Source organism: Callithrix jacchus, chromosome 5, assembly GCF_049354715.1.
Source record: "Callithrix jacchus isolate 240 chromosome 5, calJac240_pri, whole genome shotgun sequence".
Taxonomy (NCBI): domain Eukaryota; kingdom Metazoa; phylum Chordata; class Mammalia; order Primates; family Cebidae; genus Callithrix; species Callithrix jacchus.
The window spans coordinates 162,771,218-162,788,295 of record NC_133506.1 but is presented as its reverse complement, the minus strand read 5'-3'; the positions used below and the strand labels follow the sequence as shown (position 1 = coordinate 162,788,295).

Below are 17,078 nucleotides of genomic sequence, written 5' to 3'. Positions count from 1 at the left end.
TCAAAAGACACAGACATGCAAATTGGATAAAAAGCCAAAACCCATTGGTATGTTGCTTCCAGACCCATCTCACATGCAAGGATACATAAAGACTTAAAACAAAGGGAGGAGGAAGACTTACCAACCAAATGGAGAGAAAAAAAAAAAAAAGCAGGAGTTGCAATTCTCGTCTCTGATAAAATAGACTTTAAAGCAACAAAGACCAAAAGAGACAAAGAAGGACATTACATAATGGTAAAAGGATCAATGCAACAAGAAGAGCTAACGATCCAAAATATATACACACCCAATACAGGAGCACCCACATACATAAGGCAAGTTCTTAATGACTTACAAAGAGACTTAGACTCCCACACAATAATAGTGGGAGACTTTAACACTACATTGTTAATATTAGACAGATCAACGAGACAGAAAATTAACAAGGATATCCAGGACTTGAACTCAGACCTGAAATAAGTAAACTTAATAAACATTTACAGAACTCTCCACCCCAAATCCACAAAACATACATTTTTCTCAGTATCACATCACACCTATTCTAATAGTGACCACAAAATTGGAAGTAAATCACTCCTCAGTAATTGCATAGCATGTCACAGGTTTAAATGAAATATTGGTTGGCTGCTTGTTTGTTATGTTCCTCCCTTATTCCTTCCTGTCTCCATTGTTAAGCACATTTATTAGCATAAAAGAGGTTTTTAATACCCATTTTTAGACTACATTCTAGCCTGGGCAATAGAGCAAGATTCCCGTTCTCTCTCCCTCTTTCTCTTCCTCTTTCTTTCTCTCTTTCATTCTTTTTTTCTTTCTTTCTCTTTTTTTCTTTCCTTTTCTTCCTTTCTAAAGAAAGAAAGAAAGAATCTGAACAATAGCCTTCAGCCCTAGACTTTCTCTCTAACACAGCCTACCCAAATGAGAAGGAACCAGAAAACCAGCTCCAGTAATATGACAAAACAAGGCTCTTCAACACCCCCCAATAAAATCACACTACCAGTAATGGATCCAAGAAGAAATCCCTGATTTACCTGAAAAAGAATTCAGGAGGTGAGTTATTAAGCTTATCAGGGAGGGACCAGAAAAAGGTGAGGCCCAATGCAAGGAAATCCAAAAAATGATACAAGAAGTGAAGGGCGTAATAATTAAGGAAATAGACAGCTTAAAGAAAAAAACAATAAAAAATTCAGGAAACTTTGAACACAATTTTGCTCTGGAAAGTCTCAGCAATAGAAATGAGCAAGTAGAAGAAAGGAATTCATAGCTCGAAGACAAGGTCTTTGAATAAACCCAAAATACAAATAAAGACAAAGAAGAATAAGAAAATATGAGCAAAGCCTCCAAGACATCTGGGATTATGTTAAACAACCAAACCTAAGAATAATCATGTTCCTGAGGAAGAGGAGGATTCTAAAAGCTCGGAAAACATATTTGGGGGAATCATCAAGGAAAAATTCCCTGGCCTTCCTAGAGACCTAGACACCCAAATACAAGAAGCAAAAAGAAATCCAGGAAATTCATTGCAAAAAGATTTTCATCTAGGCACATTGTCATCAGGTTATCCTAAGTTAAGATGAAGGAAAGAATCTTAGAAGCTATGAAACAGAAGCAACAGGTAACCTAAAAAGGAAAACCTATCAGATTAACAGCAGATTTCTCAGCAGAAACCCTACAAGCTAGAAGGGATTGGGCCCTATCTTCGGCCTCCTCAGACAAAACAATTAGCCAAGAATTCTGTATCCAGCAAAACTAAGCATCACATATGAAGGAAAGATAGTCTTTTTCAGACAAACAAGTCCTGAGAGTATTTGCCATTCCCAAGCCACCACCACAAGAACTGCTAAAACGGAGCTCTAAATCTTGAAACAAATCCTGGAAACACATCAAAACAGGATCTCTTTAAAACATAAATTACACAGGACCTATAAAACAAAAATACAAGTTAAAAAGCAAAAACAAAGTACACAGACAACAAACAGCATGATGAATGCAATGGTATCTTACATCTCAATACTAGCGTTGAATGTAAATGGCCTAAATGTTCCACTTAAAACATACAGAACCACAGAATATGTAAGAACTCACCAACCAACTCTCTGTTGCCTTCAGGAGACTCACTTGACACAAAAGGACTCACATAAACTTAAGTAAGTGAAAGGAAAAAGGCATTTCATGCAAATGGACATCAAAAGCAAGCAGGGGTAGCTGTTCTTATATAAGACAAAACAAACTTTAAAGCAACAGCAGTTAAAAGAGGGACATTACATAATGGTAAAGACCTTGTCCAACAGAAGAATATTACAATCCTAAACATATATGCACCTAACACTGGAGCTAACAAATTTTTAAAACTATTACTAGTAGACCTAAGAAATGAGATCGACAGCAACACAGTAATAGTGAGGGACTTCAATATTCCACCGACACCACTGGACAGGTCATCAAGACAGAAAGTCAATAAAGAAGCAATGGATTTAAACTGTACCTTGGGAGAAATGGACTTAGCAGGTATATACAGAACGTTTCATCCAAAACCACAGAATACACATTCTGTTCAACAGCACATGGAACTTTCTTCAAGGTAGACCATATAATAGGCCATAAAATGAGTCTTAATACATTTAAGAAAATTGAAATTATATCAAGCACTCTCACAGACCACAGTAGAATAAAACTGGAAATCAACTCCAAAAGGAACCCTCAAACCACGCAAGTACATGGAAATTAAATAACCTGCTCCTGAATGAGCATTGGGTAAAAAACAAAATCAAGATGGAAATTTAAAAAGTCTTCAAGCTGAACGACAGTAGTGACATAACCTATCAAAACCTATGGGATCCTTTGCTAAAAGGAAAGTTCATAGCCCCGAACACCTACATCATAAAGACTGAAAGAGCACAAATTGGCATTCTAAGGTCACACTTCAAGGAGCTAGAGAAACAAGAACAAACCAAACCCAAACCCAGGAGAAGAAGGGAAATAGCCAAGATCAGAGCAGAACTAAATGAAATTGAAACAAAAATAATATGAAAGATAAATGAAACAAAAAGCTGGTTCTTTGAAAAGATAAATAAAATTGAGAGACCATAGGCAAGACTAATCAAGAAAAAGAGAGGAAATCCAAATAACCTCACTAAGAAAGGAAACAGGAGGTATTACAATGGATACCACTGAAATAGAAAAGATTATTCAAGTCTAGTATGAACACCTTTACATATAAAATAGAAAATCTAGTAGAGATGGATAAATTCCTGGAAAAGTACAACCCTCCTGGCTTAGATCAGAAGAATTAGATACGCTGAGCAGAACAATAGCAAGCAGTGAGATTGCATTGTCAATTTAAAAATTACCAACACAAAAAAGTCCAGTACAGATAGATTCATAGCAGAATTCTACCAGACATTCAAAGAAGAATTGGTACCAAATCTTTTGACACTATTCCACAAGGTAGAGAAAGAAGGAGCCCTCTCTAATTCATTCTGTGAAGCCAGCATCACCCTAATACCCAAACCAGGAAAGGATAAAACCAAAAAAGAAAACTACAGACCAATATCCTTGATGAAGATAGATGCTAAAATCCTTAACAGAATACTAGCTTAACTAAATCCAATAACATATCAAAAAGATAATCTACTATGATCAAGTGGGTTTCATATCAGAGATGCAGGGATGGTTTAACATACACAAGTCAATAAATGTGATATACCACATAAACAGAATTAAAATCATATGATCATTTCAATAGATGCAGAAAAATTACTTGAAAAAAAATCCAGCATCCTTTATGGCTAAAACTGTCAGCAAAATTGGCATGCAAGGGACATATTTTAATGTAATAAAAGCCACCTATGACAAACCAACAACCAACATTATACTGAAAGGGAGAAACTTGAAACCATTCCCTCTGAGAACCAGAACAAGACAAGGATGCCCACTCTCACCACTCCTCTTCAACATAGTACTGGAAGTCCTAGCCAGAGCCATCAGACAAGAGAAAGAAATAAAGTGCATCCAAATTGGTAAAGAAGACATCAAACTGTCACTGTTTGCTGACGATATGATTGTTTACCTCAAAAACCCTCAGGACTCCTCCAGAAAGCTTCTAGAACTGATAAAAGAATCCAGTGAAGTTTCCAGATACAAGATTAATGTACACCAACAGTGACCAAGCAGAGAATCAAATCAAGAACTCAAGTCCTTTTACAATAGTTGCAAAAAATATATATTTAGGTATATACCTAAACAAGGAGTTGAAAGACTCCTACAAGGAAATCTACAAAACACTGCTGAAAGAAATAATAGATGACTAGAACAAATGAAAACACATCCCATGGTCTTGGATGGGTAGAATCAATATTGTGAAAATGACCACACTGCCAAAAGCAATCTACAGATTCAATGCAATTCCATCAAAATTCTGCCATCATTTTCACAGAATTAGAAAAAAAATTCTAAAATTTATATGGAATAAAAAAGAGCCCACATAGTCAAAGCAAGACTAAGCAAAAAGAACAAATCTGGAGGCATCTCACTACCTGATTTCAAACTATGCTATAAGGCCATAGTCACCAAAACAGTATGGTACTTGTACAAAAATAGGGATATAGACCAATGGAACAGAATAGAGAACCCAGAAATAAACCCAAATACCTACAGCCCACTGACCTTCTACAAAGCAAACAAAAACATAAAGTGAGGAAAGGCCATCCTTTCAACAAATGGTGCTGGGATAATTGGCTAGCCACCTGTAGGAGAATGAAATTGGATCCTCGTCTCTCACCTTATCCAAAAATCAATACAAGATGGATTATGGACTTAAACCTAAAACCTGAAACTATAAAAATTCTAGAAGATAACATTGGAAAAACCCTTCTAGACATTGGCTTAGGCAATGATTTCATGACCAAAACCCAAAAGAAAATGCAATAAAAACAAAGATAAATAGCTGGGACCTAATTAAACTAAAAAGCTTTTGCATGGCAAAAGCAACAGTCAGCAGAGTAAACAGACAGCCCACAGGGTGGGAGAAAATCTTCACAATCTGTACATCAGACAAAGGACTAATATCCAGAATCTACAACAAACTCCAAACAGTAAGAGAAAAAAATCAATCCCATCAGAAAGTGGGCTAAGGACATGAATAGACAATTCTCAAAAGAAGATATACAAGCAGACAACAAACATGAAGAAATGCTCAGCATCAGTAATGAGCAGGGAAATGCAAATCAAAATCACAATGGGATACCACCTCACTCCATGAAGAAATGCTCAGCATCAGTAATGAGCAGGGAAATGCAAATCAAAACCACAATGGAATACCACCTCACTCCTGCAAGAATGACCATAATCAAAAAAATTAAAAAAAAACAGCAAATGTTGGCATGGATGCAGTGACAGGGCATACTTCCACACCGCTGCTGGGAATGTAAACTGGTATAGTTGCTGTGGAAAACAGTGTGGAGATTCCTTAAAGCACCAAACCATTTGATCCAGCAATGCCACTACTGGATATCTACCCAGAGGAAAAGAAGTCATTATTTGAAAAAGACACTTAAACATGCATGTTTATAGCAGCACAATTTACAATTGCAAAATCATGGAACCAACCCAAATATCCATCAATGAGTGGATAAAGAAATCATTTTATATAAATATGTATGTGTATATATACATAACACACATATGTATGTATATAGACACACACAATGGAATACTATGCAGCCATAAAAAGGAATAAATCAAGAGCATTTGCAGCGACCTGGATGAGACTATTATTCTAAGTGAGGTGGTAACTCAGGAGTGGAAAACCAAACATCATATATTCTCACTGATATGTGGGAGCTAAGCTATGAGGACACAGAGACATAGGATACAATGGACTTTGGGGACTTGGAGGAAGAGTGGGAGGGCAGTGAGGGGTAAAAGATAACATATATGGTGCAGTGTACACTGCTGGGTGATGGATTCTCACAAAGCACCACTAAAGAACTTACTCATGTAACCAGATACCACCTGGACCCCCAATAACTTATGGAAAAATAAAAAGAAAAAAACAAAAAGGAAAGAATTATTGATATACACAACAACGTGAATGACTCTCCAGAATATTATGCTGAGTGAAAAGCACCAATCCCCGAAAGTTCTATGCTGTATGATTCCACTTACATAACATTCTTGAAATGACAAAATTATAGAAATGGAGAACAGATGAACAGTTGCCAGAAGCTAAGAAGAGCATGGGGAGAAAGATAAGTGGATATGGCTCTGAAAAGGCAAAATGAGAGATTCTCGAAGTGATAGAAATATTCTCTCTCAGCTGTATCATTGTCCATGTCCTGGGTGTGATAGTTTTGCAAGTTGCTACCATTGGGGAAAACTGGGCAGAGATTACACTATATTTGTCTCTATTGTTTCTTCTAACTACATGTGAAGATAGGATTATTTCAAAATTAAAAGTTTAATTTAAAAATACACGTTCATGGCTGGGCATAGTGGCTCACACCTGTAATCCTAGCACCTTGGGAGGCTGAGGTGGGTGGATCACCTGAGGTCAGGAGTTTGAGAGTAGTTTGACCAACACAGAGAAACCCCATCTCTACTAAAACTACAAAATTATCTGGGCATGGTAGTGCATGCCTGTAATCCCATCTACTCAGGAGGCTGAGGCAGGAGAATCGCTTGAACCCGGGAGGCGGAGGTTGTAGTGAGCTAAAATCCCATCTTTACACTCCAGCCTGGGCAACAAGAGCAAAACTTCATCTCAAAAAAAGAAAAAATTAAACATGCACTTTGGCCGAGCACCATGGCTCATGCCTATATTCGCAGTACTTTGGGAGGCCAAGGTGGGTGGATCACCTGAGGTCAGGAGTTCAAGAGCAGCCTGGCCAACATGGTGAAACCTTGTCTCAACTAAAAATGCAAAAAAATTAGCCAGGCATGGTGTCGAGTGTCTGTGGTCTTGGCTACTTGGGAGGTTGTGGCATGAGAATTGCTTGAAGCTGGAAGGGAGGTGGAGGTTGCAGTGATCCAAGATTACACCACTGCACTCCAGCCTGGGCAACACTCCATGTCAAAAACAAAAAGAAACAAAACAAAACACATACAATTGATCTTGAATTGAATTTTTAAGAATTTATTCTATAAATATTTTGTACTCACACATGTATCCAATTGTTCATTCAATGGATATTCATTTCAGTATTAGCTGTAGTAGCAAAAGATTATACAGGATGCTTTAGCCCATCGGGGGTACTTTTTACTAAATTCATACAATGAAATTGTGTGCAGATATTACAAAGAGTGAGATACTACAAATGTATTGATTTATATAAAAATGCACCTCTGGAACTGTTATGGAATATTATATAAAGGCATGTTAATAAAAATATAAGAGTTCACGTGTACGTTTTTATATGCATAGAGCACTTTTGGGAAAGACATGTGACTAGAAACCATGATTGGGCCTGGGGAGAGCAACTGTGCGTCTGACGGAAGATGTGGGAAAAACCTTATTTATTATCTTTATACACCCTGTTATTTCACTTGCATTTTGTACCTTGTGCTTATATTACCAATTGAAGTATAAATTAGCATGTTTTAAAAAAAAGGATGGAATTTCCAGAAACAGGCTCAGGTGTACCTATTCGCATGTATATATACATGTAAATACACATGTAGATATGTATCTTCACACATGCACACATACTCATTATATTGTAATACCTCCAAATGAGGTAAAGCTATAAATGTAACAAATGGAAACAAACATGGTGGCAGAAAATATAGGTAAATATTTCATAATCTTGGGGTAGGAAAAGTCTTTTAAAAGTGGGACATCAGCAATATAATCATAGAGGGAAAATATTGATGAATTTAAAGATATAAAAGTTTAAGGGTTTGTGTGACTGAAGCAGCATCACTCACATATATAAACTGCACTTAGTAATACTTCGACAAGAAAATGCAAAATAACTGTGGTATATTCATATAATTGATTACCCCACAGCAACGAAAATGAATAAACTACAGATACGAGAAATAGCATGGGTGAATCTCATGCATAGAATGTTGAGCCAAAGAAATAATCTACAAAATCAGTCTATGGTGATAAACGTCAGGTTGGGGCTTAGTTTTCAAGAGAATGGAGACTCCCTCACATCCCTGGCAGTGAGTAATTCTGTAACTTGACCTAGTACAGGGTGCTACAGATAGAGCAGGGAGGTGTTTGCTTTGTAATAACTCATTAAGCTGTGTGCTATTTTGTTTGTGTATTTTACTTTAAAATTTAAAAAATAAGCATATAAACAATAATGGATTTTTTTTCATCTCTCAGGTTAGCAAATGATGTTTTTAAAGTGAAATTGTCTTTCGATGGTACTACAAATGGATGAAACTCTTCAGAAGGCACACTGGTGTTGTGTTTCAAAATTTCATCCAGCAATTTTCATTACAGGGATTTGTCCTCGGGACAAAATGAGGAAAGTACAAGAGGGATCATGCATAGGGACATCCATAGCAGCTTCATTTGCAAATGGAAAATCAGAAACACATGGAATGTCCAGCATTGGCAGACTGTTCATATTGAAACCCATACCTACAGAATACATTCTAGCTCATGCTGAGGAGAGCTACTGTATCTGTATGAAAGGTGTATCAGAAGTTTGGTGAGTGAGACACAATTTCTAGATCCCTCTCATATAGTTCTGTATATATACTCATACATACATTCACACGTAACTCTCAAAACCACACTGTTAAAAAAATCTTACCTAGTTTGAAATACTAGTCACTAAAATGTCACCAAGATTTTTCTGTTTTATATGTGTGTGTGTGTCTGTGTGTGTGTCTCTGTGTGTGTGTCTGTGTGTGTGTGTCTGCGTGTGTGTCTGTGTGCGTGTCTGTGTGTGTGTCTCTGTGTGTGTGTCTGTGTGTGTCTGCGTGTGTGTCTGTGTGCGTCTGTGTGTGTGTCTCTGTGTGTGTGTCTGTGTGTGTGTGTCTGCGTGTGTGTCTGTGTGCGTGTCTGTGTGTGTGTCTGCGTGTGTGTCTGTGTGTGTGTGTCTGCGTGTGTGTCTGTGCGTGTCTGTGTGTGTGTCTCTGTGTGTGTGTCTGTGTGTGTGTCTCTGTATGTGTGTCTGTGTGTGTGTCTCTGTGTGTGTGTGTTTACTTGTTTTACCTTTTGTATTCTTTAAAAAATACACGTAGGAATGAGTTTCAAACCTGAGGAAAATAATAAAAGATTAAACGAAACTTCCTGAGGAGCATTTTTGGATGTTTCTGCAGGTTATCTCCCTACCTCTGCAATAGTTAGGTTTCTAAGTTAAAATAGGAGGAAAAGAAGAAGGGAAGAGAGAGAAATGTGAACGAACGATATACTTGTTAAGTTTAATCATGTTAAGTGATAACATTGAAAGGAGGGTGAGATGTGAACCAAGCCGTTACCGTTTTTCTTACACAGGAGCGGAATTATTCCTAGGTCATGTGTCAGTGAAGTTGTTATTTCCATTTGTAGATTGCATGGTAGTGATAAAATTCTAAATGTTTCCTAGTGTATTGAAAGGATTTTAAAATATTGTATATGTCAGCCAGGTGCGGTGGCTCATGCCTGTAATCCCAGCACTTTGGGAGGCCAATGTGGGAGGATCATCTGAGGTCAGGAGTTTGAGACCAGCCTGGGCAACATGACAAAACCTCGTTTCTACTGAAAATACAAAACTTAGCCTGGTGAGGTGGCAGCACCTTTACTCCCAGCTACTTGGGAAGCTGAGGTGGGAGGATTGCTTGAACCCAGGAGGGGAGGTTTCAGTGAGCTGAGATCATGCCACTGCACTCCAGCCTGGGCAGCAGAGTAAGAGTCTGTCTCAAAAAAAAGAAAAAAAATATATATATATTTTATATACACACACATATATAAGTGTGTATATATATAGTATGTGTCAAACTCAAGAAGAGTTTTCATAATTAATTAGATCAGGCATGGTTCCAAGTTCTGTGAAGTTTTAAGATCGTATAATTTTTGAATCTGTCTGTAAGAAAGGAGAACAAAACTTTGAATACAAAGTTAGTTCCTGGTTTTTGGAGCGGGCACGTGCAGGCCCCGGAACCGAAGTTTCCATCATGTTATGCTAGATTCGCCTGTTAAAATGTACGCTAGACACATACATTTTGTTTACTTATGCCTTGCTCCCCTTCTTTGGGGGGCATTATTGCTTACTATTAATTCAGTTATGAAAACACACCACTTGTCACTGATACATTTAAAGCTCTTATGCAAGCCAATTTACTAAAATACAAAGGATAAGAACAAGTATTTAAGTCCTACTGCTGAAGTTTCATTAAGCTCACTGATGTCTCAAGGCCCTACACATAAAGTAACTGGATTTATTTATTTTTCTTATTTTAAAGAAAGTAAATTATTCATTCAGTATTTGCTGAATGTTGTTTATTTACTCTGTAAATAGCCCTGTACAGAAGAATTCTCCCACTTCCCCAACCCCACCAGATTCCACAGTCTTGTCTCAAAATATATTCAAATTTTATACCAAGGCTCCTCAAGCTTTAATGTACACTCAGATCATCAAGAGATCTTGTTAAAATGCAGATTCTGATTCAGTAGTTCTGGGGTGGGATCTAAGGTTCTGCATATTTAGCAAGTTGTCACATGATGCCTTCCTTGTTGCTGGTCCTCAGACCACATTTTGTATGTGGCAAGGCTCCAGAGTCCATATCCTACATCATTCTGGTTGTACCTAACATACCCTCATTGGAAATGGGAGGCTCCTCCCATGCCCTCCACATGTAACTGGCAGGGAAAATGTTTGTACCTGCCTAGTGGCTCTTAGGTGCTGCTGGTGGGTCCTCAGTCATTGAATGTAAGTGTAGAGACTGGATTGGGACCCAGCTGATGCTGAGCAGGGCGAGGAAGAGATAGGGAAAGGAAGACAGAGAAAGAGAGAACACAAGTGAGAAAGTGCTGAACAAGAAGCCCTTTATTTTGGAGAAATGTTTGTGGGGAGAATAAGCAGACTGTTGGCACTTTAGCTTGAAGTCCAAATCACAGGTGAGGCAGTAGTGTGAGTTTCTTACGGGAATCTAAGAGTTAAGAAAAAGAGCCTCAGAGTTGTGCAGTCCTGGTCACACACATAGCAGTACTTTTCTTTTTCTTTTTTTTTTTTTTGAGATGGAGTTTCGCTCTTGTTACCCAGGCTGGAGTGCAACGGCGCGATCTCGGCTCACCGCAACCTCCGCCTCCTGGGTTCAGGCAATTCTCCTGCCTCAGCCTCCTGAGTAGCTGGGATTACAGGCACACGCCACCGTGCCCAGCTAATTTTTTGTAATTTTTAGTAGAGACGGGTTTTCACCATGTTGATCAGGATAGTCTCGATCTCTTGACCTTGTGATCCACCCGCCTCGGCCTCCCAAAGTGCTGGGATTACAGGCTTGAGCCACCGCGCCCGGCCGGTAGCAGTACTTTTTTTCCAGGGTTCAGGGTGTGCTCTGTGTAGTGACAAAACCCTTTCAGCAGGCAGCCTGTCCAATCTGTGGGCTTTTCTTCTGGAACTGTCAAGAGAAACCGATTGTATCCAGTGTTTTTGCATTTCTGATGGCACAATAGTCTTCCCATAGTGACTCTGATATGGCTCTCTGTATGCTGTCAAGCTAACCACCGATTCCTCATGGGTGAGGAGGGTGGAGAGGCTGCTTTTCAATAAATACTATTCCAAAGCAACAAAGACAGAAGTTTTCATTGTCAAAGTCATCTAAGAAACGCACCACAGGCCCTGTTGCCCCACCTTTGATATCCTGTATTCCTAGGAAGCTGACACTTTTATTTGTCATTATGGCGGAAAGTAATGTGTAAATATTTTTTGTTTGTTTGAGACAGGGTCTCATTCTGTAGCCCAAGCCGGAGTGCAGTGCTGCAATCTCTGTTCATTGCAACCTCCACCTCCGGGGCTCAAGCAATTTTTGTGCCTCAATCTCCTGAGTAGCTGGGACTACAGGCATCTGCCACCATGCCCAGCTTATTTTTGGTACCTTAGTAGAGACAGGGTTTCACCGTGTTATCCAGGGTGGTCTTGAACTCCTGACCTCAGGTGATCCACCCGCCTTGGCCTCCAGAAGTGCTGGGATTACAGGCAGGAGCCACGGCGCCTGGCCCATCTACCTTCCTAACGAATGTTTACGTATGTCGTACAAATGATCTGTAATCGCAGTGTTGTACAGCAGATGTCCAGAACTTTTTCATTTTACATGACTGAAACTCTGTACTCATTGAACAGTAGCTTCCCATCTTCCTTTCCCTCCAGCCTCTGGCAACCACTATTGTACTCTCTGCTTCCACAGGTTGGAGTCTTTTAGATAACTTCATCTAGGTGGCATCATGCAGTATTTGTGCTTCTGTGACTGGCCTATTTCACTTAGTGTAATACTTTCCAGGTTCATCCACATTATAGTCTATGACAGGATTTCCTTTGTTTCAATGGACATTTTAACAATATTAAATCGGCCGGGCGCAGTGGCTCAAGCCTGTAATCCCAGCACTTTGGGAGGCCGAGGCGGGTGGATCACGAGGTCAGCAGATCGAGACCATCTTGGTCAACATGGTGAAACCCCGTCTCTACTAAAATTACAAAAAATTAGCTGGGCACGGTGGTGCGTGCCTGTAATCCCAGCTACTCGGGAGGCTGAGGCAGGAGAATTGCCTGAACCCGGGAGGCGGAGGTTGTGGTGAGCCGAGATCGCGCCATTGCACTCCAGCCTGGGTAACAAGAGCGAAACTCCGTCTCAAAAAAAAAAAAAACAATATTAAATCTTCCAACCCCTGGCATAGGACTTTTTCCCCCCCCATTTATTTGTGTCCTCTGTCTCTCAGCAATCTTTCGTAGTTTTTAGTATATAAGTCTTTCACTTTCTTGGTTAAGTTGATTTCTAAGTTTTGTTCTTTTTGATGCTATCATGAATAAGATTGTTTTCTTGATTTCTTTTTTGAATTGTTCATTGTTAATGTATAGCCACACAACTGATTTTGAGCACTGATTCTGCATCCTATAACTTTACTGGGTTCATTTATTCCAGTAGATTTTTATTCAAAAATTAGTGGAATTTAAGTGTTTTCTATATACTGTATAAGGTTATAAACGCTGTGAACATAGATAATTTTACTTCTTCCTCTCTAATAGGGATGGCCTTTATTTCTTCTTCTTGCCAATGGCTCTCGTTAGGGCTTTCAGCAGTACTCTGTTGAGTAGAAGCGGCAGGAGCGAGCATCCTTGCCTTGTTCCGGATCTTAGGAGGAAAGGCTTCCAGTTTTTCACCGTTGAGTAAAATGCTACCAGTGGGCTATGTGGCCATTATTATGGTAAGGTAATTTTTTTCTATGTCTAGGTAGTTGAAAGAGTTGCATTTTGTCATATGCTTTTTCTGTTTCTATTGAGATGACTGTGTGACTTTTATCCTCCGTTCTGTAACGTGTATCACGTTGATTGTGTTTTACGTGTTGAGCCCTCTTTGCCTCTCCAGGTTAAATCCGACTTGGTCATGGTATATAATCCTTTTGCTGTGCTGTTGAATGTGGTCTGCTTATGTTTTGTTGAGGACTTCGGCATATGCTCCTTGGAAGTGAGGCTTCCCATCAGGGATATTGGTCTGTCATTTTCCTTCTTGTAGCATCTTTTTCTCATTTAGCAATGGGAGGAATGCTGGCCTCAAAATGAGTTTGGAAGTGTTCTATCCTCTTCATTTTTTGGAAGAGTTTGAGAAGAATTGGCAGTAATTCTCAAAATGTGTGCTGAAATACGCCAGTGAAACCATCTCGCCCTTGACTTTTCTTAGTGGGACAATTTTGATTACTGATTTGATCTTCTTCCTACTCAGGGTCTGTTTAGACTTTCTATTTGTGGCTCAGCCTTGGTAGGTTGTATTTTTCTAGGAACGAATCCATTTCTTTCGGGTTATCTAATTGGTTGCCATATAATTTTTCATAGTAGTTTTTTATCCTTTAATTTCTGTGACATCAGTTATAATCCCTCCTCTTTCATTTCTGATGATTTATTTGACCTTCTTCCTAGTTAATCTAGCTATTGGTTTGTCATTTTTTTTTTGAACTTTTCAAATAAACAACTCTTACTGTCCTTGATTGACCCATTTAAAAAACAGCTTTATTGGTATATAGTTTACATACCATAATGTTCACTCATTTAAAGTGTACAATTCAGCAGAATAAAATGTTTCATTTGTGTTCTGGGTGTACAACCATTATAATCTCATTTTGGAACATTTTCACCATCCTAAAAGAAACCTTGTACCCCATAACAGGTTGAGCCATTTTTAACTGTATAAATACAGTGGACTTCCTACAACCTGTTTTTGGCTGTAATAAATATAATGAACTTTGGGAACCAATGTCTGACTGTAGTTAATATGATGAACTTTTGAAGATGGACTGGTAAACAATAACATTTATTAAGGCATGTATTCTGTTAACTGGTCTAAATTTGTTATCACACAAATATAACACTCAAATTTAATTTTTATTTGATTTTTTTATTATACTTTAAGTTCTGGGGTACATGTGCAGAATGTGCAGGTTTGTTTCATAGGTGTACACATGCCACGGTGGTTTGCTGCATCCATCCCCCCGTCATCTACATTAAGTATTTCTCCTAATGTTAGCCCTCCCCAATCCTCCAACCCCCTTACCCCTCCCCTAGCCCCTGCACCGCCCCCCCTGCCAACAGGCCCCAATGTGTGATGTTCCCCTCCCTGTGTCCATGTGTTCTCATTGTTCAACACCCACTTATGAGTGAGAACATGCAGTGTTTGCTTTTCTGTTCTTGTGTCAGTTTGCTGAGAATGATGGTTTCCAGCTTCACCCCTGTGCCTGCAAACGACATGAACTCATCCTTTTTTATGGCTGCATAGTATTCCATGGTGTATATGTGCCACATTTTCTTTATTCAGTCTATCTTTGATGGGTATTTGCGTTGGTTTTGAGTCTTTGCTATTGTGAAGAGTGCAGCAATAAACATGCGTGTGCATGTGACTTTATAGTTAAATGTTTTATAATCCTTTGGGTATATACCCAGTAACGGGATTGCTGGGTCAAATGGAATTTCTATTTCTATGTCCTTGAGGAATTGCCACACTGTCTTCCACAATGGTTGAACTAATTTACACTCCCACCAACAGTGTAAAAGTGTTCCTATTTCTCCACATCCTCTCCAGCATCTGTTGTCTCCTAATTTTTTAATGATTGCCATTCTAACTGGCGTGAGATAGTATCTCAATGTGGTTTTGATTAGCATTTCTCTAATGACCAGTGATGATGAGCATTTTTTCATATGTTTGTTGGCTGCATAAATGTCTTCTTTTGAGAAGTGTCTGTTCATGTCCTTGGCCCACTTTTTGATGGGGTTGTTTTTTTCTTGTAAGTTTAAGTTCTTTGTGGATTCTGGTTGTTAGCCCTTTGTCAGATGGGTAGATTGCAAAAATTTTTTCCCATTCCGTTGGTTGCCACTTCCCTCTAATGATAGTTTCTTTTGCTGTGCAGAAGCTTTTAAGTTTAATTAGATCCCATATATGTTTATCGTGTGCAACATGTTTTGAAAACTGTAAACATGCATTACTCCAAATATAGTCATCAAATGTCAAATGTTTTGATCATTCAGAACATTTTTTATTACTCAGAAATATTTATTACAAAATGTAAAGCTTAATATTTATTTGCAACGTATCAGATACGTTTTGTTGATGATATTGACGAAGTGAGTAAATAAAGGTAGTGGTACCTAAATGTTCATCTATTATGTTTATGGAGCAGAAGTAGAAGGCACAGATCATAATGCTACTGATTTATTTTGGGAATCATATGAAAGTGTGAGAAAAATACTGAGGACAATTTATGAGAATTAGTTAGTTACCATACGAAATTTTTGAAACAAATTCTTATGGAGGAAAAGAATCAAGTTTATATTACTGGGAATTCATGGATGTAAACTTCCTCAGAGCCATGAAGTCTGCTTTTGCTTTACTCTTTTAGAAAGTACCCAAATCCTGTTCCTAAGCTTTCTGCAAAAAAAACCCTGACCTTTCTGGCTGATGACAAGTGCGGCACTAACAGAGATGTTACTTCTATTTATGTAGTCTTTTTGCCAATGAAAATTCAGTTCCCTTTTTGATCTTTCTCAATTACCAAGAGAGGCTCTGTTTCTCAAGTAGTGACTGAGAAAATATGAGGGTAATCCATACAGCGGGCATCTGTATTTTCATGACTAGTATTTTCAACTGCTATTATCTGGGCTGGTCACAGTGGAATCTACTCTGTTGGCCCTTCCTAGGTGTAATACACACTGTCTTATTCAAAAGGAGTTTGCCTGGCTCCTTTGTCTGTTCTCTCTGACTGCTCTCCAGAGATCAGCTTCCAGTGTAGTTGAAATGTCTTTCCTTTGGCTTCTCTTCCTGTAATCACCCCTCATCAACTCTACCCACAAGACAAACTACCAGGAACTCTTTAATAATACATTATTAACATTCATATGTGAAGATGCCTGTTGACAGCAATTGGTTGGGTATGAATGACTGAAAAAAACTGCAGAATTATAGCAAGGGGAAAAAATGTGTTAACTCTGAATGTGATATCAGACTCTTGGAAAGCATTTAGGGAATCTGTGTTCATAAGGCCAGTGCATTAGCAGGCTGGAAAGCAATGTGAACTCATGAAGAAGAGCAAGGTACCATGCCAGGGGCAAGCCCAGGCCTCTCGGCCAAGCTCCCAACTGCTGAGAGGTTTACTTGTTTTGCAAACTGTACAAGTAATTGGTTGTTAAGTCACATTCTGTGGTTTCTGGAAGTGTTGTGTAATGTCACTTTACAAAAAAAAAAAAGCATTGCTAGAATTCAGTAGAAATAATCCTTTAAGATTGAACTGGCTCTGTTGAAATAACCTAAATTCATGCTGCAATATTGTTTTTCCCAGGTGGCCAAAATCACTGACTTAAGATATTTAAAATGTCAGTAATGTATGTTCTTAATAAGGTTGAAGAATCAGCCATACTTCAGGGAGTATTATTTATCTTCCCCATCAT

General features: G+C 38.6%; 1 protein-coding gene across 19 annotated transcripts in view; it reads left to right on the top strand.

Moving 5' to 3' along the window:
* Positions 1–17,078, top strand: part of ENOX1 (ecto-NOX disulfide-thiol exchanger 1) — a 626,515-nt gene that overhangs the window by 164,319 nt on the left and 445,118 nt on the right. For 2 of the 19 annotated variants that reach the window (XM_078375352.1, XM_078375353.1), the window contains one exon: positions 1–17,078. This exon is cut by the window's left edge and continues 41,748 nt beyond it. The exons of the other annotated variants lie outside the window; for them this stretch is intronic. The gene's annotated coding sequence lies outside the window, so the exon portion shown is untranslated. 19 annotated transcript variants of the gene reach the window in all.